We start from the raw sequence: 25,614 nt of genomic DNA, 5'->3' as shown, positions 1-25,614 counted from the left end.
TCACTGGCAATCAACAGAGTTGGCTGAGAAGTGTCTGTACGGAGCAGACCTCGGCTAATCGCTGACGAGTAATGGAAAGGGTAGGTGGGTGCGTGACCCCTGCCTCCTGGAGACTTGCAATGTACAAGAGAAGACGTTTCCTTCTGAAAAGTAGCTATCACATGAGAATGAAACTGTGAATAGTATTGGTAGGTATAACTGCACCTTGGAGACATAAACCATAATACTAAAGAACTGATTAGTGATAATATCTGTAAATCTTCAAAACTGAGCATGAGGGAAGTGAAATAAACTGAAGAAAAATACAGGTGTGCCTTACATTCTACAATAAACCGGTGCCTAACAAATTATACAGCGACGTGATTTTCAAAGTTTAACCTGTCCTTCATAGGCATAGGGGAAGATGCCCTACAGAGAGGAACTTTTTCTAAGCAAATAATCATTCTAAGTGATGCAAACAATCACCAGGCGATGTCTCTGGATTTGAAGTGTGAATTGTTTTATATCAGATTTTCCTAAATTGAAATCATCAGACATGTGAAAATTAAAGAAAAGGGGCAAAAAAGAGAACCGAACCTCTAAATGATGATATTGCGCTTATTAAGTCACATGTTTGCTATTTCTTCACCTGGCCTGTCAAAAGTTAAACCACTGGAAGGAAATTAAAAGGCAAGATTGCCTTCTGTAAGACCAAAGCCAAGGCCATCACTTTTAGGAGGGGCTTAGAATAGCTTAATGTCATCACAGCTAACTGCTAGCAGGAGTTAATATTAAGACTCCAGCATATGCGGTGGATGACTTGATTTCTTTATTTAATTTTTGAAAGATACTTTTACTTTACCAAGGAAAGGGTTCTGGTTCAGTCAAAATACCAAATGTTTCTTTAGGCCTCTTAGGCCTGTTGACTCAGATCATGGCCTTACAATCATTCCACTGTATGTAGTTTTAGCATAGGCCTAATAGTATCCATCTGTCTTCCAGGAGCTTCAGTTAACTTTAACTAGAAACAACAAACGAAGAATATATATGGTTTCAAAGTCTAATTATGTTCTTAATTACTTGGTACAGTGTTGTCCTAAGTGTGTGCTGTAAAACAAACGCTAGTTCCAAAACAAAAGGTCCTGCAGTCAAGTTTGGAAACTATAGAGTTAAACGAAGTCCAGTATACTTCTTTGTTGTAGAATTTCTTAAAGTTTTTAACATGTTAACATGGTATGAAACTCCAAAAGAAGGATATGGTATATGACATTTTCTAATGGATTTCCCTTTAGTCTCACAGCATCTTGCAGAACATCAGAATGAACATACTTTGGAAAATGTTAGCTTAGTAAGTCACTGTGACGCATTTCAAACTTAAATCACATATGCCACTTTTTACTTAAAAAAAAGAAAAATCAAGACACTATAAAATAAAATGTTAATTTTTATCTTCGAACATCTATGTTCCAAACTTACGGTTACCAAGTGGGAAAGAGGGGGATGGGATGACTGGGAGATTGGGACTGACATACATACACTACCATGTACAAAATAGATAACTAATGAGAACCTACTATATAGCACAGGGAACTCTACTCAGTGCTCTGTGGTGACCTAAATGGGAAGGAAATCTAAAAACAGGTGTATATATGTATACGTATGACTGATTCGCTTTGCTGTACAGCAAGAAACTAACACAACCTTGTAAAGCAACTACACTCCAATAAAAATTAATGTAAAACAAAAATCTATGTTCCTTTGATCTCTTTCTTACTACCCAAATTTAGGGATATTTTGTGTTTTTTACTTTGTCACCTCAAAAGATCTGGCCAACATAATGATCAGTCTGATAATATTAAAAAGTAGTAGTTAAAAAACATACCTCAATTTCAAATGTTAACAACAACAAAAGGAATGGCTTCTCAGTTTCTACAGATATTCAAGCTCTAATCCTAAATCAAGTTTCCTTACCTTGTGACAATGTCAGGGTTCCCTCACCCATTTTATAATTTGATGATTCTTATTTTACTCACAATGCAAATTCCACTTTAAATCTTTGCTTATTAGAAGTAATAACTATTTAAAAGAACTGATTTTTCCCTAAGTAGTGATGTCGCCAAAAAATCCAAACACAGAGAAAAATGCTTGTCAAAGACCCTGATGAAGTGGGTCCCTTTTCCTGCCAGAAAGCAGATTTGGCAGGAAGCCAAGTTTCTCCCTTGGGAATGGAATCATGTTACTCCTTAACCCAGTCGCCTCCCTTCACTCCTCCTTTGACTCTGAAAAAAATCTCAGCATGCATGCTTGATCCCCATAAGTCCCTTTAATGGTTTCTGTTCCTCAGTGTTTTTATCTGTACATTAGGAAGAACCATGATTGAGCTCACAGAATGGCTAATAGAATATTCTGCAATATTTAGATTTAAAAAATCATTCTCATTGCAACAGGTGAGCATCAATGGCAATATCATAAAATGAAGTACAGGAATTGCTCTGATGCCTAAAGTCATTCTCACAAAAATTAACAATGCAATTTAAGATGGCAGAGCACTTGCTTACTCTCATTTTCTGCACATTTGCTAAGTACCCTAATATCTCTTTGCTATAGCAGGGGGAAGGCTAGATTTTCGAAGATGAGTTTTAATTTACCAACATTCAGATAAAGTACATTTTTATGAAATAAAAATTCTGTAATTATCTGCTTGTTACTGGAATTGAAATAAAATTATACAAAAGTGAAACACACAAAAATACACCACGCCTATGGTTAGAATGGAGAAGCTAAAATTGTAGTTTCATTTTTGCAGTAAAATATTCAATAGCTACATGACCCTTAAGAGACTTTAGGGTCTGTTTTTGTTTGTAATATCTCAATACCTTTAAATTCTAGTTTAAAAGAATAGTTGGGAGAGGCGGCGGGGAGAGCCTTGGCAGACAAGTGTTTAAAAACCCAGACTTAGAGAGCAAGACATGGAGAGCTGAGCATGCCCTCTGGGTTAGCACGCTAACAGGAAACAGCTCAATCTGGATTTAATCAGAGACCATCGCTTTACTGACAAGATCATGATACTGAGGCCACAAGAATGTTTCATAATTGTTTTTTTGGCCAATCCTTCTGCCATTAGAATTCAGCTTTTCCTAAGAGAACATGCCTGACTCCTATGGGGTAAATATCTAAAACCCTGCCCAACTGTCCTAGCCATGGAATTTCCATAATTACCAATTTTGACATAAGGGGAACAAGAGAAAGAGAATGTGAGAGATGAAATGTGCCATGTTTCAACCGTGTTTCCAGTCATTGAGAAATATACTCTTTCGCATTCTAAAATGTAAACTGTTCACAACTTGAGTGTTTCTAATTTTAAAAAAATTGTCTTCAATCAATATAATCCTTTAGTCATCTGATACTTTAACAGGGAACGTGTTAAGTAAACAACCTCATTAGACTGGAGACAGTATGAAGTCCTTCTCCAAGCCATGCTTAATCTTCAGTACATCAGTTTTCAGGCAGCCTGGCTTGAGCAGAAACGTAAATAGTGAGCACTCTTCCAGTCACACATAACTCCCTAAGAAAATCTAAATCCCAGAGCCAAGGTTTTACAGAACTTTAAGAATAGCACATTGCTCTCTGTACGCTCATCCCAGAACACCAAGGGTCCATTTTGTAACATCTATTCAAATGCTCTGTAACCACCACCCAGAAACAATAAGAAACCACCACTGTATAGGAAATGCTGTGAGATGACTCACAAACTGATCATTTGTCCATATTGCCCAAATATGTATAGATTAAACGTCCTTGCCATGCAAAGAAAAAACATGTGTATGTAATGGCACAAAGCAGAACGTTATGGAGAGGCCAGTGCATCTGAGTATAGAGATCTATTTACACGTGGGACGTTCAGAGACGTAAGGCATAGTCTATACGAAACTTAAGGCATGTGACGTCAAGCTCAGTGTGAGCTTCTGCATCGTGTGAACTTCTACTCTGGGTGTCACCTAACTTCTTTTGCTAGGTTAGGGTTGCTAGGATGCCCAGCTAAATTTTAATTTCAGAAAAATAAGAAATGAGTAATTTGGGAGCGTAAGTATGTCTCATGCAGTATCTAGGACCTACTCATACTGAAAAATGATTTGTTGTTTATCTGAATTTCCGAATGAACCTGGCATCCTGTATTTTTATTTCCTAAGTCTGGCAATTCGCTGCTAAGTGCATACAAAGGGTACGGAACGGATCTCTCATTTATTCATCTACTTATTCAGGCACACATTAACCAAACGGTACTATGTGCCAGGCACTGTGCGAGACAGTAGAGATACAGAGGTAAAGAGCATGCAGTTCAGACACCCAGGATGTTCAGTCTGAAGGAGGAAACAGACACAAAGAAACCATTATGACGCAATATGAGTAAAATGGTGGACAGATAGGCAGATACCATGGAAGAACCAGGAGCGACTCTACATAGAGGCAGCATCTGAAAGTGACTGGAAAGATAAGGATACCACCCACATGAAAGAAAACTGAGAAAGAGAAGCCAGATTCTTGTGAGGCAGAGGCACTGAATTCCACTTTAGTCATGTAAAACTTGGGAATTCCCTGGCGGTCCAATGGTTAGGACTCTGCACTTCCACTGCAGGGGGCACTGGTTCGAACCCAGGTCGGGGAACTAGGATCCCACGTGTCACACAGCATGGCCAAAAAAAGGGGGAAAAAAGAAAATTAAAATGTGAAGTATCTTTGGGATTTTCCAATGGTACCGTCCAACAGGCAGTCAGAATCCAAAAGCTGGGGGATAGGTCTAAGATGGAAATATATAGAAGTCACATCAATTAAAACAGCTTCACCCTCCAGGCAGAGTGAACAGGAAAAAAGGACTAGAGGGCAGAGGATGGCATCTAGAAGAATACCCAAATTAAGAGGGTTCCAAGAGCAAAGATGGCAAGCACCAGAAGAAGCACCTGCACATAGGGCCAATTTGCACTCATCTGATCTGTGGTAGCACTTCTGGACAGAGAATCCAGGAGTGATCTTCACTGCCAGGTTCATATAGATGCCAACATACGCACCTTCCACCTAATTACACAAACATACCGAGGTCTAGCCAGCAGCATGCTGGAGCCAGCCCGTCTCGCTTGCAAGAGCTGATTGTAGACATTCCTCAATCCTATGTTCCATGACATCATGTTGGTATTGTGAATCTGGTCATGGTGGAAATATCTACACCATGGAAATTGGCAAACTGGCTACAAATCGGGGCTTTGGGTCTGGAGAGTTGATTTATCAGCACACCACTGCCTAGAAGTCCCCCTCAGATTATGCCAATGGCAAATTCAGGAGAGACTTCATTCTGGTAGAACATTTTTCTCTTTCTGTGTCCACTCCAGTTAAGGCATGTGTGTTGTCACCATGACCTCTGACCTCACAGAAGATAGAAAATTATGCCTCTGAACTAAGAAAAAAGGAGAAGAGGTAGAGGAGCATGTGCCAGACAAATTAACGTGCTCTTAAAAAAATTACAAGATCCCCAAGAGCTGACTTTGCTTGAAGCCACACACGTTAGAATGTGGTCAGATTTCTACGATGAGTACGCTTCATCCTCAGGAAAATGCTAAGAGAGCTGTAATAACAAACAAGGGCCAGTGTTTTGTCAGACAGAAATCCCAGTCCCTTCCGCCATCCTGTCTCAGCAGAGTTTCCTAGATCATCCCAAAGAGTCCAGGAACTCTCCAAGGGGAAACAGGAAGTTGTGTTTTCCATCTCCTAAAAAATGGTCATCCTCCTGGCTGTGAATCTGTTCTGCCCGGTGTTAACCCATAACAGACTGGATCTTCTCTCACACAAACCCCTACTGCTGGCATTCTGGTCCTCCTCCTTTAAGGATTTAAGGAGTCTCTAAGGAGGCAGATTCAAAAATTAAGCGGATTTAAAGGGAGTTTGCTGACTCTGTTTCTCAAATAAAATAATTTCACTTTTATATGCTACTCTGCTGCTTGAAACTCAGAACGCTAATGATTAAGATGATTAAACGGCTTCCCTTTCCATCTCTGAGGCCAATTTACTATGGTACCTAGGGCAATAACTTAAAGTTTCAATGTCTCGGTCATTGGCTTAGCAAAATGAAGAAACACATGCTATTTTGAGAAGTTCAAGGATTTACAAATATGGGGGGAGGGAGGTTTGAACTAAAATAGTCACCGCTGCACGTGCCAAATTACATCACAAATTGTCACACAGGATTTTTAGTGTCCAGAGTGAACTTGCAAAATTCACAGCTCCCTCCTGTCTCACACATTCAGACCTCAAATGCCCAAGGTCTTCCTATGCTGAGGTCATAGGTTAACAGGCGCCCTGGCTTTCTGGAACTCATTCTGTTTTTGTGCAACCGAGCCAACCTCTGTCTGAAAAGGTCAGCAGGGAGTAGTGAGCTTCTGTGGGACCTAATATTCTCTGTGAATGAAGCCTGCTTTGAATGGAAAGGCTTCCTCACAGCCCAACAGCTTTCCCAGCCCTCCATAAATCCCACTGACAGTTCCACGGGGCTTCATCTCCTGTTGAGATGTAAAGTGTTCCTTCACCAGGCTTTGCGGGAGCAGAGGGTGGCAGTTGCCTGATGTTTCCTAACTGAATCATTAGCTTGATTCTTCTTCTGCACACCACATTAAGGAATCTCTTATCCTCCCCACTTTCCTATGGGATAAATTCAGTTTTAAGCAAAGTAAACATTCAGTTCCCACTATTATTATCACCTATTACGATACAAGCATAAAAATCAAGCCCCATTATCAAAACGCCAGCAAAATCATTATTCCCCTGGGTTTCAGATTTTGAGGAATGACTATCCAGCTTCCTCCTTTTCTGCTCCAAAAATGAATCTTTCAAGCCTATGTGAGCTTATGAATTCAAATGTACAGTTGCACTTTACAGCTCCCACAAAGCTCTGGGACACAGAGTCCCTGGCAAGCACTTTACCCTCAGCGCTGCATTTGGCACAGGTAGTATTCCGAGATCATGCACGGGCTTGTAGAACTGGCTACCTACAGAGTGACAAGGTATCTTTCAAGCATCCTATCAGGTGATCCAATCTAGGGCAAAGTATGAAGACCGATTTAGTTTATCTTGACCTCTCTCTGAAAGATACACCGAAGTAAACTGACTTTTTTAAAAACAGGTTTTCCTATTCATAAGCTGCAAATTAATTCTAAGAGAATCATCCTTATGCCCTGAATAAAAAGGAAGAGAGGGTTAACAGATATTTATTGAGCCTTTATGGGTTAGATGCTGAATCCTTGTAACAATCCTTGGGTATAGGAATTACTCTTACTTGACTTGAGGACACTGAGGTTTGGAGAAGTGAGCTGTCTCACCCGGTTAGCCAGCCAATTAGCATAACTGACAGAGTCAGAATATAAAACTAGCCCTGTCTTTCTACTACAGCGTGTTGCATTAAAATGCAAAGTGAGGGCTTCCCTGGTGGCGCAGTGGTTGAGGGTCCGCCTGTCGATGCAGGGGCCGCGGGTTCGAGCCCCGGTCCAGGAAGATCCCACATGCCGTGGAGTGGCTGGGCCCGTGAGCCATGGCCGCTGAGCCTGCGCGTCCGGAGCCTGTGCTCCGCAACAGGAGAGGCCACAACAGTGAGAGGCCCGTGTACCGCAAAAAAAAAAAAAAAAACCGCAAAGTGACACAGTATTAGGTATTCAGTCTCCTTATTTGTACACCTAAGACTAGAATCTCCATACTTCACAGCACTGTTGTAAGAAAGAGATAAAATTAGATAATAGATCTGAAAGCATGTTGAACGGTTACAAGAACTATTCAGGATTCTACAGGTAAAAGAAAATATTGTATGTCATACTAAAATCCCTCTCTTTTCATTTTCTTTCCCCTACCCCAATTACTTTCACCAAAATTAGGTCTTATGACAGCAAATATTCTCTGGCATTATCCCTCTTACTTCCTGACATTGACTGAGATCTTTAACACCTAAAGATTTTTTTAAAAAATACTGTTTTTGTGTTAAACACCCTCTTTGGAGGAAAATGAAACTTCCCCTTCATTATTGTGGTTTCTTAAATGGGTAAATTAAGTCCAAGAAAGATGAATGACTTCGCTCAAGGGCTCCAAAAGATGCCAGGAGAACAAGGTCAGTAAGTTGCATGAGAAGTTACTGGATAACACAGTGTAGGATCCCTGGGGGTTGCAGGAGGACTCATTAATAATCTAATTTCCAGATTATTAATTAGTTTTCCTACCTGCTAGGTTTATAAATCTCTCTAGTCATGAGACAATTGCCTCATATTTTTAGAAAGAAAGGAAAATGAAAGCAAAATGACAATATGATTGGTTATGTGATATAGCCAGACAAAGTGGCGCTGACACTTAATAAAAATAGATAGAGGAGAGGGCAGAGGATAGAGAGAATTGATACCCGGCAAAAACACAGATCCAATTTCCCCAAGCAAACAGAAACTTTTGAGAAGAGAACCACGTTGTCCACTAGACTTTAATGTGTCGAAAGTATATGTAAAGAAGTAGGCATGTCAGTCGTAAAGAAAATATTTATCTTCCTAATAACATGCTCATCATTCCCATGGCTCATGACCCACTCTTGATGTCAGTTAGGAAAAAGAGTATTAAAAGAGCTCCCATTATGCAAAGAATCCAAATGAGGGGCTAAGGGAATCTACAAAAGCAATGAAAGACTATACTCTAAAAACTTAACAGTAGAGGTTATATGAATGTGAATTTTTTCATTTAATGGGACGGAAGGAACGATGTGTAGAGCTTAACATCAGTGAATATTTAATAAATTAAATAAATGCCAGGTAAATAAGCAGTGGCCTTACAGAGAGAATTTCAGCACTGATGGGGATAAAGGTCTCTTGCAACCCTGAGCTTCCACTTCCATGCCTTCATAAGGAAGGCATGGAACTAGATTCTTTTTCTAGTTCCAGGTCAATTAATCTTCAAATATTTGTTAGTGCCCTCTGTTTGTCTCAGCAGTGAGCTAGAATAACTCCTTCTAATTTAATTGCTTTTGTTATTTCCTAAATACACTTGAGAGGATCCATTCATTCAACATCTATTTGTTGAGTTCCTACTCATGTGACTGCTGAAAGCCAAGGTAACAACAGAGAACCCAACAAGATGTTGACTTGCACAGAAAAGTCCCCTTCCTCTGCAACTAAAGGAGAAGAAAGCAGATGGATGAGCCGTCATGACTGGATCTGGGCTTGGTCTTATGAAGCCCATTCCCTAGAGTCAGAGTCTTCAAATTACCCAGTCCTGAGAGTTTAAAGCTACTCCGCAAGGAATACCACAGAGAGATATGGCTGATTTTACCATGACACGCAAATAGATAGAAGCTATGACTATAAAGAGAGCGACTCTTTCTAATCAATGCTATAGAACTGTAAATAGTAATTGGAGATGGAACCACTGGCCAAATTAAATATATACAGTCCTCAGCCATAGCTTCTCTGCGACACCTCCAGCCATGCTCTGGTAACAGATCAATGGACTGCGTCATTCATTTGTATAGATCGAATCAGTTTTATTTTTAACCAAAGGCACTACTCAACTTCATAAAGACTGTATGTTCAGAAAAGCTTCTAAAGTTTTAGTTATAGTCGTTTGAGTTTCTGAATATAAGATATTTTAAGATCTTTTTGGTAAAAGATGTCACTAAAAACAATGTACATCTTGGAATTTGTCTGTTTCCTTGAACACACTAAGCAGTTTTCAAGAGGATCGCTTGAGATGCTGGATAAAATCAGATTCCTGAGTCCATATTCCAGAGATTCTGATCAGTAGACTTAAAATAAAGCCAAGGGATCTGCATTTTAGCCAGCATCCCAGATAATTTTAAATGCAGAAGATCTACTGACTACCCTTTGAGAAATACTGTACTTGACAATGCAAAAACCAAGATGAGTAAGGTTTATTGATGGGATAAAGGAGAAGTTGATTAACCAATATAAAGCTTAGACAAAGTCGTGTGGCCTCTCTTAGTCTTAGTTTCCTCATTTGTAAAGTGGGAACAGGTTTACCTTTACCTTCCTTTACTCACCTTGATGTTGCATGGATGATTCCCAAAAAATGTGGGATAAGCTTTGAACCGCTTGAGATAAAAGAACTACATAGTAAACTAAGGTATTATTGACACTTATTCAATGGCCTGAGATGCTTTCAAGCAAACCAAGTGATCTTTCTTATGTGTTTATCTTATGAAATTCAATGGGTTTTCCCACAAGAAGGGAAGGTATTACATGGGCCTACAGAGTTTACTTCTGCCCTCATTACTCCTCCACCTGGTTGTCGATCCCATGGAAATGCTTCCTGCAGAACTGGCACTGTAGATTCCCACCTGAAACTGTCTGCCCCTTGTGCTTACAAACATCACCTTCTCAACAACAACAATCATTCTACAATAATTCTAAGTGCTTTCTATGTGTTCCATAATAACCTTAGAGAGCAGATAAATTTCTTATCCCCATTTTACAGATATGTTACAGAAAAGTGAGGCCCAGAGAGGCTAAGTGACTTGTCCCAGGGCACACAGCTAAAAAGTGGCCAAAGCCAGGATTCAAGTCCAAGTGGTATGGACCCACAGTCACACTTAACCAGAATTCTATTTCATCTCCTTCAAGGGTCTCCTGTGATACTACAGGTGGGTCACTAGTTCTTGGTCCTTCACTTACCATCAGTATGGAAACATTCCCAACCTCAAGCCTCTTTCCTTCTTAGTCTATACTCTCTTTCTGGCCATTCCATACATACTACACACTGCCCCCGCCCCCCGTTTCACCTAACACAAATATTATACTAACTCCCAAATCTTTAACTCCAGTTCTTACTTTCCTTCTAAATTCTAGACATGAATTTCCAATTACTACACATCCACCTGGATGATCCATAAGGAACTCTAACTCAACGTGTACAAAAAGAAACTCATTTTACTCCTCTAAAATCTCACCCCTTCTCTAGCTCTGACTTCGTTAACGGTCCAAGTCATAAACCTACAAATCATCTTTATTCCCGACTTATCTCCCCCTCACCTCCAAAATCCAACCTGTCCCATTCCCTAAATATCTCTCCATTCTATTCTTCTCCCCCATCCTCCCTGTCTTACCCTAATTTAGACCTCATTTCTTAACTGGGTATGTATAACAAGCACTTAAATTGTTTCACTTGCCTCTAGTCTTGCTAAAATCATCTTTCTAAAGCACAAATCCTAGTTTCAGAATAAAGTCCAAGTACCTGCCAAAGCTAAACATGCCTATCCTATAACTCAGCAATTCCATTCCTAAAAGATACGAGTATTATGCCCACTGAAAGACAGGGACAGAAACATTTATAGCAGCTTCATTTATAATAGCCAAACACACTTTCCATAGTATGTTGTAAGCATTTGTTTACTGACAGGCATCCTCCGCTAGACCCTAAAATTGTTAAAGGCAAAGTCTAGTCATGTGAATATTTATAGCTCCAGAAATTAGCCTATAACCACATCAATAAGTACTTCAAGAATCTTAAATAAATATGTTTTTAAGATAAAAATGAGTTTTTCATCTAACAAATCTATCTAATGATACTATGTTCCCTAAGTAACGTTTTTCTTGATTCTTCTAAATTCAGTCAAATAAAAAAATATGTACATACACACAAGAAAAGTCTGTCCATACACAATAAAAGTGTACAATGCTTGCTCATCACCTCTGAGTTGGACTGCTAAGGTAAATACCCTTTCAAATTGTTTTTACGGCATCCCTAGTAATCCTTTAAAGACACAAATCAGATCATGTCACTCCCCTGCTTAAAGCCTCTCGCTGGCTTCCCATGACACTTGGAATAATAGGCAGACTCTACCATGGCCCACAGGCCCTTCCTGCCTACCTCCTGACTCCACCACCAAAATCATCTCCCTCCCTCCCTAAGCCCCAGCCATACCAGTCTTCTTTCGCTTCTTCAAACACAGCAAGCTCGTTCACACCTAAGGATTTTTTTGTGTTTGTTCCTTCTGCCTAACACTCTGCTCAGCCTGATTTTCTCCTGGTGGGTCCTTCCCCTCATTCACTGCTTTTGATCAAGCGGTATCTCCTCAGATACACCACCTGGACCATCCCTCCGGTGTCCCACTACCCATCTTCCCCGGCCAGGCCAGATCATGTCATCTAGGTTAACTGCCTTATAGCCCTGACTTGTTTGCATGTTTACCGTCTGTAAATTCTGCAACAGCAGAGCTCTTATCTATCTTGTTCACTACTATATCCCTGGGGTATAGAATAATGTCTAACACACAAGTGCTCAGTAGATGTTTGTTGTAATGAGTGAAAAACAATGTTGTAATTAAATGGCAAATCATTTAAAAATCTGAATGAAAGGCTGATTATACTCCATAGATCTATTGAAGAATGCCAAACTCTCCTCGGAACTAAAAAATCTTAGGTAAACAAAGTTAACTGTTTCTATCTCTTCACAGCAGTTGAGAACTACAGTGAATTCTCAAAATGACTATTTGGAGCTTTTTTTGAGTCTCCATTAATTCCATACTTGGTTATCATGATTATAAAAATTACTGAAGGGCTTCCCTGGTGGCGCAGTGGTTGAGAGTCTGCCTGCCGATGCAGGGGACACGGGTTCGTGCCCCGGTCCGGGAGGATCCCACATGCCGCAGAGCGGCTGGGCCCGTGAGCCATGGCCGCAGAGCCTGCAGGCCCGGAGCCTGTGCTCCGCAACGGGAGAGGCCACAACAGTGAGAGGCCCGCGTACAGCAAAAAAAAAATTACTGAAGTCATGGGGGTTTTTTTCTCCAGAATTCATCAAGATCGAGTCCCTGAATCAAACTACACATCACAAGGATCTCTCGTTCTCTGAGGCTGACACTGTCCTCACTGTTCTGTCAGATGTAAATGCCACTGAACCAATTTCTTGCTTTGAAAACAAAGAGTGGGAATATGCTCTTGTTTTGACTTCTTGCAGCCCCAACTGGGAGTATCTGAGGAAATGAATACACAAGCTAATCAACCAGCTACATAATGTAAGTGTAAATACACTACAAGTTTACTTATGAGGTGTTGGACTACCAAGAAGCTTCCAATACTTTCTGCATGAAAGACATGGTATAAAGTAAGTAAGGAGTTTATTTGAAGCCTTTTACCGTCCCCTTTCTTCTGTGCCAGGTTCTAAGCCTTGAACACTAAGAACGCTGTTTGAGGTCCCTGAATTTATAGTAAGTTTGTATTACTGAAACAAATAAGTGCTCTAACGTCGCATTCTAGAATGCTAAGTAAGGGTGCTTTCCTCCTTATAACAAGGCTAACTTGCTATCCCAGGCATTAAACCCTCTTCAGTGGAGGTCTAGAGGACTGCAGCTTTACCACAAATCCTACTTTCATTCATTCATTTATTCCGAAATACTTTTGTTTGTTTGGTTGGTTTTGTTTGTTTGTTTGTTTTTTCGGTACGCGGACCTCTCACTGTTGTGGCCTCTCCCGTTGCGGAGCACAGGCTCTGGACGCGCAGGCTCAGCGGCCATGGCTCACGGGCCCAGCCGCTCCGCGGCATGTGGGATCTTCCCAGACCGGGGTACGAACCCGTGTCCCCTGCATCGGCAGGCGGACTCTCAACCACTGTGCCACCAGGGAAGCCCTATTCCGAAATATTTAGTGAGCTTTTACTATGCTTAAGTTGCTATATTATAAGACACTGCAGATACAGAAGTGAACACAGACATGGTCTCTATCTGCATGAAGCCAACATTCAAGCAGAGAAGACAAATACTAAACAGATAATTTAACAATTAACTATCTAATGCCAAGAGATCACAGCTCTCCATAAAAAGATGCTAAAAGAATATAAGGTAAAGGGATCAGACTGTGTCCTGGTGATCAGGGAAAGTTTCACCGAGGAAACAGAGATCAGAATAATCAGCAGGTGTTCACCAGGCAAAGGTTGAGAGAGAGAATATTTCAGGTGAAGGAACTGCATGCAAATGCCCTGAAGGAGGAAAGAAACCTGGCATCCTGGAGGATAAAGAGAAGCTGACGTGGCCAAAGGAGAGGGAGCCAGGGTAGGTAGGGTGGCAGGAGACAAGCTTAGCCAGGAGAAGAACGGGAAGCCACTAAAAGATTTTAAGCAGGGAAGTATACCATGATCAAATATAACATGGATCTACAAGAAGAATGAACTGCAGGAAATAAGAAAGGATTCAATTAAAAGACTACTAAAGAATGCAAAGGTTTCTCAAAATGTGGAATGTGATCCACTTGCATCAGAATCACCTGAGGTACTTGTCAAAAGCAGATTCATGGAGCCAACCTCCAACCTACAAAATGCAGCTCCCTGTAACTGGGAAATCAGCAGTTAGTCCTAGATTATTATAATAAACTTCAATGATTAAGAAACACAGTAATAATGCCAGAGGAATTCCAATGATCATCAAATGAAACAAACCAGGATTGAAGTAAAATCCTCTGCTTTTACTTGGGCATGAGTTCCCTCTTCTAAAATTTTGGTGGTACCACTCTCCTCTCCAGCTCCCTTTCTCCCTTACCTATAGCAAGGGACCGATTTTATTCTTTCTCCATAGTCATCAACTGATATTAGTTTTATTCAGAGCAGAAGCATACACTTACTTTGACTTGTTCCTGACAGGAGCAGATCAGAGTAAATGAACGCATAAGTTAATCAGTGCTACTATACAAGTCCATTTCTGACTAGAAAAGCTCAGACTGGGAATAATGTTATCTTGCATTTGTGTGGCCCTAATATTCAAAGCTCTTGTATATACACAATCTCATTTGATTCTCACAATAATCCCAATTTATAGATGAGGACACTGAAGGCTCAAGGGGCTAAGTAACTGACCCAGTCACATTCCTAGAAATTGACAGAGGCCAGAGTCCAGCCCGGACCCTTCAGACTCCAAAGCCACGTTCAAGGAGCAGTGCCACGTGGCTCCAGCAGGTCGGACCCCCAGGTGCTCATGGAAGGTCCCCCATGTACTGCCCTCTGCCCCTCATGCCACACACGTCAAATAGTGAGAGCCGACTGACTCCACGTCAGGTTCTGTGAATGAATCACCAACTCTCAGGTCCTATACTCAACAGCAAGTCAAAATTCCCTCTATGGGGTACTGGGAGGGAAAAGACGCCACCGTAGACAAATTACGACATAGCTGTTCCAAGTCGCCAAAACTACTTGAACATAAATATTTAGATTTCGTATTAACACGACAGAGGTCACGGGGCTCTGGGAAATTATAACTGTCTTAATCAAACAAAACATAAACTTCTCTTGTCAAACAGGTGTAATGGTCATGTTGCCAGTAGTAATTGTATGTTTGGATTTTCAAAAATGCATTCTCCTCTCCCATTTAAAAGAAAAAAAAAGCTGCAACATTTCCCTTTCCAGGAATGTGATTTAACTTAATAGCTAAGCTAATAATCACTAGCTGCTTATTTGGTGCAAACAAAGAAAGCACTGTCTCTGCAAGTGGGCACAATCGTTCTGAATGTGAGATGGATTTAAGTATCTGGTTGTGAGCGACCATTACGTTATGTAACGAACGGAGCTGCATGAATACCTATTACATAACTCCATACTGCCTGGGCACGCTAATTAAAGTGGGGGGACTTTCCCATCACATGAACAAGCTCTCCTGAGTCACTTCTATAACTTGTAAGGTTAAGAAACTTAAATTATACTGAGCCAGGGAAATTGTGTACACAGCTGTTGTGTCCAAAATAAACCATGAAAGAGGGGAATAAGAAAAAAAATGTTTCTGTAGGGACTAGAAGGTAATTGTCCTGGAAGAGGTAGAAGGTGGCCAGGCTGGAACTGAACTGAAGAGCTATGCTTTGTAGCTCTAACTGGGGAGAAATGTAGCATTTTTCAAATATACTTATGTAATCTGATGGACACCTAGCACTTAGTTGGAAGCACATAAAGTCGTCCCTCGGTAGGTATCCGCGGGTGATTGGTTCCAGGACCCTTGAGAATGACAAAGTCCACAGATGCTCAAGTCCCTTACATAAGATGGTGCAGTACTGTCACACAACCCACACACATCCCCATATACTTTAAATCATCTCTAGATTACATATAATAGCTAATACAACGTAAATACTACTTAAATAGTTGTAATAACAATGTAAATGCTATGTAGATAGTTGCCGAAGTGGCAGATTCAAGTTTTGCTTTTGGGAACTTTCTGAAGTTTTTTTTCCCGAGTATTTTCTAGCCACAGTTGCATCTGCAGGTGGGGAACCCGTGGATACAGGGGGCCAACTGTATCGATTCATTTTGTCAAAAAGGCACGAGAGGCACAAGATGTCATATGAGAAAGCAGTAGTCGGTGTGGAGGCAAAACCAGTGAGGGTTTCTAATTTATTCATTTGTAAGTTTAGCCACCACATACTTCTCTGTAGCTCCAGCATCTAACTAATTCCACACCTTCTGAGACTGGGAAGGAAGGAGGCAGTACCTTTAACATTTCCTTCCAGTAGCCCTGGAAGGAAGCTGTTCAGGGTGCAAACGAGGCCAAGGAAAAAATCAAAGTTTTAACAAACCAGTACAATTTAAATCACGTAACAGTGATCCTTCATGGGGAAATTTAATGTTCAACCTAGAAAGAGCTGTTTTCTCAGTGAGGAACCTTTTAAACAGCAACATTCTAAAAGTTTTATCAATTCGATGGAAATGTCTCTGTTCTTCTGCCTTCAGAAGTAGAATATCCTGAGCATGATTTAAACCTTCATTCAGAGCTCCATGAGCCATCAGCGCTACAAGGGATTGTACATGTGTCCCCCAGAGACAATGACAGAGAGCAGTGCTTAATCCAAAGCGAAATGATCCCATACGGTTCAATGCCTGCTATCTAATCATCATCACTTTCTCACATTCATTTATTCAACAAATAAATATCCATTGCATCTTCTGTCTGCGAGGTACTATTCTAGACTCTGGGGAAGAAAGGACCAAAACCCACGTCCTCTTGGAACTCACCTTCTAATGCAGGAGAGAGGCAATCAATCTGTCTGTCAATTACAAAACAAAAACAGTACCTTACACAGTAGTTAAGTGGCAAGGAGGGTGAAGCTGAAATGGAGGTCGGTGAGTTCCAGGCTGGGGGAGGGCTGCAATTTAAGTGAGTGGCTAAGAGTAGGCCTCACTGAGACAGTGACATATGAACGCAGCCTTCCACTGGATGGTCCATGTCTGTTATTATGAGCATGTCTACCTCTAAAAGCCCCACTCTCTTCAAATTTGCCATATCCATTATGACTATACATAAATAACCAACTTTGTTATGTATTAGGAATTAACGTGGTATATATTAAGAATGATGGCCTTTCCTACGGGGTGAGAGCTATTTGGGCTACTCAGAGAATTTTTTCAATAACTTTCCGTTTTTAAGTATGCTCTGGAAAGCTGAAATAACCAAAACTGAGAGAGTGTTACTCTGCTGTTTTCTAGAGGACGTAAGCCTCTAACTCCGGCGCCGCCGTCCCCTGCGCTAATGAACTAGCCTGCTTCTCCCCCTTACCGCTCCAGCTACGCTTCTCCTGACTCCTAGACCAGCTGCTCTCTGCCTTCTTGCCTCCTGAATATGACATCACCCAAGGCCCTCACCCGTGTTCTATTTTCCGTATCGTCCATTCTTACTGCTTCACTCGTCGCTGAGTGAGCGATACCCAAATGTATTCCTCTAATCCCAAACCTCTTCTAACTGGAAAACTTCTCCAGGGTGCGATGTCTAAAATTAAAATGGCCATGGAAGCCCCTTCCCATCAGCACCACAAAGAAGCTCTTCTTCCCGAAATCCCATTTCTGCCAATGGCATCACTATCCTCTCAGCTCAACTGCACCGAAAATCTTAGACTCATCTTTGACTCCGCACTGCGGTCACCAGGGAAACAGCTGCTGATGCTTTCTTCTAGGTTTTTATCTGCTCTGCTGATAGGAGAGAATGAAAACAATAATTTGAAGATGTAGTTGTGATCACTAACAAAGAGTTACTGCTGCAGGATTTACAGGAACCTTGGGAGAAAGTGATTATGTTCCCCTACAGGTGTCAGACAGAATCCCAAACGTTAGGAAAACACTGTTTTTTAGGGATAAGTTGGGAGATTAGGATTAACATATTCACACTACTATACATAAAATAGATAACTAATAAGGACCTACTGTATAGCACAGGGAACTCTACTCTGTAATGACCTACATGGGAAAAGAATCTAAAAAAGAGTGGATATATGTGTATGTATAATTGCTTCCCTTTGCTGTACAGCAGAAAGTAACACAACACTGTAAATCAACTGTACTCCAATAAAAAATTTTTAAAAATAAAAAATAAAATTAGCATAAACCTTCTGTTACACGGAAGAGGATTCAAGAAAGGTAGGACAAATATTCCAAATACAAAATAAAAGTTTTAAGAAACCAAGGAGGTTGTACAGGTTTCCCAAATTATTTTTTAATTTATTTCTTTTTGGCTGCGTTGGGTCTTCGTTGCTGCGCGCACGTTTTCTCTAGTTGCGGCGAGCGGGGGCTACTCTTTGTTGCGGTGCGCGGGCTTCTCATTGCAGAGGCTTGTCTTGTTGCAGAGCACAGGCTCTAAGCACGAGGGCTTCAGTAGCTGTGGCACACAGGCTCAGTAGTTGTGGCTCGCGGGCTCTAGAGCACAGGCTCAGTAGTTGTGGCTTAGCTGCTCCGCAGCATCTGGGATCTTCCTGGACCGGGGCTCAAACCTGTGTCCCCTGCATTGGCAGGCAGATTCTTAACCACTGCGCCTCCAGGGAAGCCCTCCCAAGTTATTAGCGACAGAAAGAAGGCCCCATAATTAAGGCTATATACCTAGGGTCTAAAAGCATGGTAACATGGAAGTTAACAGTCATAACGAACTGAGTCTTATGAATATGTGAAGGTCAAGTTAAAGAGCTCTCTTCAGCTATATTAGGAGCAAAATGAGGAAAGGAGCTGCTCATTGCTGATAGTTGGGGTAATGTTAACTGATAAGAGAGAAAAGAGAACTACTTCACTCCCCTTAAGCTTCTATCTTCACTATCAAGGAAAATGATCTTCAAACTGGAAAAAGGGTAGGACCAGCAAGATGAAGAGGAAACTAGAGCCCAAGATAGAGAAGGCAATATTAAGAAAGCTCTTAGCCTTTAAGTGACTTCATGTCTCTGGAGCCAGAGAAATAGCTTGAAGGGCACTGAAAGAACCAGAAGATGTGATCATAATATTGATGAATGGAATCTTCACAGAAGCAGAGAATCATACAAGTGTCTGAAGCCTGGCAACAAGAAAACAGCGATTTTCAGACAGGAATTTAAGGTGGACTAGAAACAACGGACTGATTTGCCTACAAACCGCTTTCGCCAATATCCCAGATGGTTTGTAAGCAATGAACACTTGGAGCTAACATGAAATCACTGATAAAAAAAAATCAGATCAAACTAACTTTCCATCCTATTCTGACCCTAGACAAGAAAAAAGGAGTACTACAGACATGATGTCTCACACATTCAAAAAAACCATTCCACCAACTCTCTCCTTAGATCTTTTTTTTTTTAACATCTTTATTGGAGTATAATTGCTTTACAATTGTGTGTTAGTTTCTGCTTTATAACAAAGTGAATCAGCTATACATATACATATATCCCCATATCCCCTCCCTCTTGCATCTCCTTCCCACCCTCCCTATCCCACCCTTCTAGGTGGTCACAAAGCACTGAGCTGATCTCCCTGTGCTATGCGGCTGCTTCCCACTAGCTATCAGTTTTACATTTGGTAGTGTATATATGTCCATGCCACTCTCTCACTTCGTCCCAGCTTACCCTTCCCCCTCCCCGTGTTATCAAGTCCATTCTCTAGTAGGTCTGCGTCTTTATTCCTGTCCTGCCCCTAGGTTCTTCATGACCTTTTTTTTTTTTTAGATTGCATATATATGTGTTAGCATACGGTATTTGTTTTTCTTCCTCTGACTTACTTCACTCTGTATGGTAGACTCTAGGTCCATCCACCTCACTACAAATAACTCAATTGCGTGTCTTTTTATGGCTGAGTAATATTCCATTGTATATATGTGCCACATCTTCTTTATCTTTATGGATCTGATAGAGCCCTAGGGGTTCAACGGTTGTAGAGTTGTATTCCAGTCAAATACAGTAAGTCCCCTACATACGAACCTTCAAGTTGCGAGCTTTCAAAGATGTGAACATCCAATCATGTAAGTTAGTTCACGTGGCTGGTGTACATTGTCACTTGTGTGCATCCTCTACAAGTGGTTGTACTTTTGTGTACTTTACTGTACATTACTGTATAGAGTACAGTAGTACAGTACCTTTATTTCAAGCCCAGGATGTCTGGAAGCAAGCATAAAAGCAGCGGTACATAGCCAATTGTGTTAGTTGGGTACCCAGGCTAACTTTGTTGGACTTATGAACAAATTGGAATCCGCATGCGCTCTCCGAACTGAACTCATTCGTAGGTAGGGGACTCGCTGTAGTCAGGGAATGCTGAATGGTAAAGCAATGTCAACTAGTGAGTACGGCTAGGAGCAGGGAATGTCTCTAGTAATATAACAAAGAGTTTTGTCTTTGGCCACGTTGATTAAATCATTTTAACAAATGAAGCAGACAATTATATAGAACCTTATTAAACTGAATTGAAAGTTATATCTGGTACGTTGACTTATGGAATCAGAATTTTAGAAGACTTTTTTTAAAACCAGGAATATTGGGCTTCCCTGGTGGCGCAGTGGTTGAGAGTCCGCCTGCCAATGCAGGGCACACGGGTTCGTGCCCCGGTCCGGGAAGATCCCACATACCGCGGAGCGGCTGGGCCCGTGAGCCATGGCCGCTGAGCCTGCGCGTCCGGAGCCTATGCTCCGCAACGGGAGAGGCCACAGCAGTGAGAGGCCCACGTACCGCAAAAAAAAACCCAACAACAACAACAACAAAAACCAGGAATATTAGCTAAGACTAATAAAATTAGATTTCATAAAAATAAATATTTTCTACAACTAGACCTTTTTAAAATCAACTCTCCAACTATAGGCTAAATGAGACTTAGTTTCATAAAAATTAATATTACAAAAATTTAAAAGACCAAGGAATCTTAGGTAAACATGAGTCATGAGTGTAGTACATGTGTAAAGAGACCTAATTTAAGTTCCATACATGAACACTAATATTAAAAAGAATATAAAATTGCCAATATTCAACCATTTTTAACTTACTGATATGGCAATCTCATACGGTTCAACCTGATACGATTACATGTGAATCACAAGAGAAGTACAAAGTGCTACAGAACTCAGAAAAGGATAATTTACCACCATTTGGGAAACCGAAGTGGATTTGTGAAAGAAATGGCATGTGAGCTGGAATCTGGGTGATGGCTGGGATTTGCACAGGAGATTAGGGGGAAGGGGGACATTTCAGACAGCGGCAACAGTTGGGGAAAAAGACCCTGGGACAGGAAAGTAGCGTAGTTAGGTTAAAGTGTGGAATATGCAAAAGTGAGACACAGGAAATAACACTAGAGAGGGAGAGACTGGAACTGAACTTTGGAGGCCCTCAAATCCACTGTAATAAAAGTGCTCAAAAATTCTATGAGCTGCCTACAGAGACCAAGAACAGTACTGGGCACATAGCAGGAGTCAAATTTGAATGAATAAGTGAATCAATGAAAGAAAGAGTGAATTATTTGTGATGGGTACAGAACAAGAAGAGGTCAACATAAACACAGCTCCTGCTTGCCAATCCACTACATCACCGACATCATAGTACTTTCCATCTACAAGGGATCTTGGAGATCATTTCGTCTGACTCCCTCAAAGATTCTGGGTAACTACCAACAGGACTGGAAATACTCAAGCAAAAGAGGCGAAAGGCTGCCTGGCCCTCTGCCAGTTCCTAGGGTAATCTGATTCACCACAGCAAAATCTCCAAAGAAGATTTCAGTTCAATAACTCCTAAATATTGTGTTTTGGACTCTTTACTGAAAATGAATGCCATCTAAGTCTACAAGTTTCGGAAACAAATGTTTGGTGGCTTTTGTGGGCAACTGTTTTTAAAACATCAAGCATGTCTAAGGTATAATTTTAAAGAATCTGGCTCCAGGAGAAAAAGCTGAGGCATTAGTCACATGTTTTACATTTCTTACTCTTGCCTGCCAGATTTTTTTTTTTTAATTAAGAAAGGAAAAATGGGTCAGCCCAAAAGAATTTTTACAACTGTCAGAATAAACACAAGGCCCAAGCAACCCCATAAACTTCATTTTTGGAGGCTTATCTCCGCCTCTCTCTGTGGCTTTAAGTGTCCTTTGTTTAGAGCCCAGCCAAAGACACAGCCCTGGTGACTCCCCCTACATCTTGCATACTGTAAGGACATGTTTTCTTTCTGTCAAGAGGGAAGAGGACTGGTGTGAGCCTAGATGACTGTACAGCCTCTTCTGATTTCAACAGGACACGGTGGGTGGAGGATCTAAGGGTCAAAGAGAACCCTTGTCTAACCCAGCTTGACTCCAAGGTCCTTAAGAAACCACTCTCCTTCTTAGAAAGAATCACCACCCATGAGGCAATTTTGAAGACATCTTCAAGAAGCAACTCATCAGATAAAAGAAAGTCTCTCCTGGGCTTAAGGAACACTTTAGTGCTGAGCACACGTGTCCAGACTTCGGTCGCCAAAGCTATAACCATTCTTAGTCCACCCTTCACTCTGGGAGTCCCCTGAGGAGCTACTGCTTTTAGGATGAGCACCAATGCTCAGGTTTACTTTCCTGCAGGGTCTGGTTTGGTTGAATTGTTCCAGAAGAGCTTCTACCAACCAGACCTAACATTTATATGGTGTTGCCGGTAGCAACCTGCCCTCTTACAAAGCAGACCAGGCCTCCTGGTGACGCGTTGATTAAGCTGGACCACACTAGAGCAGTGAGTTTCAAACTTCTTAACCATGATTTACAGTAAAAAGAAAAGATGCCTTTTACACATGACTCAGTAGCTACTTGCACATATTTAAAACAAGTTTCACAACAATGTTATTCTAATATTTTTTATCTCATTCTGTTCCAATTTTGAAATATTGATTTTTTAACCCACTAAATTGATTTCAGAGCCCACTCTTAAGCTATACCCTGCATTTTGAAAGGCAAGGCCCTGGAGCAATACTGTCCAATAGAAAGATACTGCCAGCCACAGTACGATATTTTAAAGTTGCTAGTAGCCACATTAAAAAAAAAAAAGTAAATAGAAACAGGTGAAACTCATTTTGACAATATATTTTATTTAACCTGTTATATCAAAATATTATCATTTCAACATGTGACTGCTATAGAAAATGACTGAGCTATTTTACAGTATTTTATCATACAAAGTCTTCGAAATCTGGCGTGGACTTTGCACGCACAGAACGTTTCAATTCAGACTAGCCACATTTCAGGTGCTCCATAGGCACATGAGGCTAGTAGCTGCCATACTGAACAGTGCAGCCCTCAGAGCTCTGGTCCCACATCCCCCAGAGCAGCAGGACCCACGAAGGTGCCCAACAGAAGGGAGGGGAGCCATCCACCCCTGCTGAACTGCACTGCATATTTGCTCACACGTCCTCATCTCACACCGTACTCTCAGGCTCCTAGTGAAAGCTCACAGCCTGGATAAAAGGATAGGAGATTTCACAAGGAAGAAGAACAGAAATGAGGCTTGTTAACTAATAACAAGCAGTATCGCTCTGAAACTCCTCCAAGTCCAAATGCATTCTTTTGTCTGTGACATCAGAAATATAACAAATGCACATAAGATTCAAACCAGAGAGTAACTTTTAGAGAATTTGTTCTGAAAAATATATCTTACTGATTAAAAGAACTGAATAAACAGCACGATTGCAACTATGTTAAAACGTGCGCCTGTGAACGAAGATTGGAAGATAAAAAGCAAAAGTTTAAAGAACTGTGTTACTGTGGTAGAATTATGGGTGATTTTTTCCTCTTCTTGTAAAAATAACGTGTACAATGTTGTGGCATCACTCTTTTAAGAATAATATTGTTTTGAAAAGGTTCTTCCCTCTTTTCCAAAGCAAACATGTATGCCATTGAATCCCTATAAAAAGAAAAGGGTAAGGATAACAGGTTTGGATAAAAGGCAAGAAGGACCAGAAGCAGTCAGAAAACTTGACCTTGACAGAGCCAATTACACTGGGACAGTCTGACGGGAAACACCTAACGACAGCTGGACTGCCAAAAACTTCTAGCGTAGGCTTTATGTTTTGCCTGAAGTCGAAATTTAAGAGTTAAGAATGTAAGACCACGTAGCAGAGGAAACTCTGAGAGGGTAAGAGAGCAAAAGCAGCTGAATTTTACTAACGAAAACTGAAAAGTCTACAGATACTACTGTGTTATACAATAGAGTATCATTTATGTCACTTTTTAAAAAATCCCCTCTTGCCAATGAATTCTGGTAAGAGGAGCACACCCCAGAAGGTGCCGTTCACAACAAGCCTGCCCCCCAAATCTCAGAGAAGCAGCTTCATCATTATGTGCATGACCCTAGTGGTTATGAGCATAAAGGGTGTCAGATCCCTTTACAAAAATGTATTCTACAGAACAAAGCCAAAGTGCTTTGATACTGGGTTAATACAAGCTTGAAGCAAATTGCAGCCCTAAGAGACCAAATAAAATATGTGAAAACCCTAAGTAAAACAACTTTGGAATCCAAAGCAGAATTGGGTTCTCAGAGGTCTATCCTTGACTCATGATTCAAACCTGTATGTCACCAAGAAGCTTATGGATTAACTTTAAATACCACGCTATTCTACCTATAGAGGCCACCATCATAGTTAAACCAATTTTCATAAGATCATGAAACGTGTAGAAAAAAGCAACGATGACAAAAAAGAGGCAAAAGCAGCATTTTTCCTTTTTTGTCTTGTGTCATCAGTTGAAGTATAAAATACAAATTAGATTTCGCTTATTTATTCAATACTTTCCTTTTTGTTTCAAAGAATGCGATTTACATTACCAAATGGCCCAAAAAAAAAAAGTCATGAAGACACATGTTTTATAATAGAGATTAGGTCAAACAACGTGTAAGATTCTTACTGAATACTGACTATGGCTTGGACATGGTTCCAAGTGATGGGAATATGAAGATTGATTAAAGATGGTCCCACCCCCTGCCCTTGAGAAGCTCAAATGAACAGGGCAAAGTGAAACATTTTTTTAAAAAAAGGATACAATGTGACAAGTGCTGTAATAGAGCTTTTCCTAAAGTGCTAAGATGACCCAGATAAAAGGATAATTATTCCCAAAGAGGGATCAGGGAAAGTAGAAGAGTACAGATGACATTTGAGCTGGGACTTGAAAGGTAAGTAGTTTATCAGTCAATCAGTGAACAGAAAAGCACTGCAAGCTGATACAATAGCATATGCAGTGACAGGAGGAGGAGAGAGCTGCATATAAACGTGGACTTCACTGTGGATGATGAAATCTACAACTCTATATTCTCAACTAAGAATAGGGCTAGTTCTTTCAATGAAGACATAACCACATAGGGAGCTGGAGGGTCAGAGAGATGGAAGGAAAACTTTTAAGCTTTCATCTGCCACATAGGAGAGTATCATCAACCCTGTTGCT

General features: G+C 40.8%; 1 protein-coding gene across 1 annotated transcript in view; it reads right to left on the bottom strand.

Moving 5' to 3' along the window:
• RGL1 (ral guanine nucleotide dissociation stimulator like 1) overlaps positions 1 to 25,614 on the bottom strand; it is a 132,023-nt gene that overhangs the window by 93,422 nt on the left and 12,987 nt on the right. The gene's annotated exons all lie outside the window — the stretch shown is intronic.

This window comes from Grampus griseus, assembly GCF_964374135.1.
Source record: "Grampus griseus genome assembly, chromosome: 1".
Classification (NCBI taxonomy): domain Eukaryota; kingdom Metazoa; phylum Chordata; class Mammalia; order Artiodactyla; family Delphinidae; genus Grampus; species Grampus griseus.
This window is presented reverse-complemented; position numbering and strand designations above follow the sequence as displayed.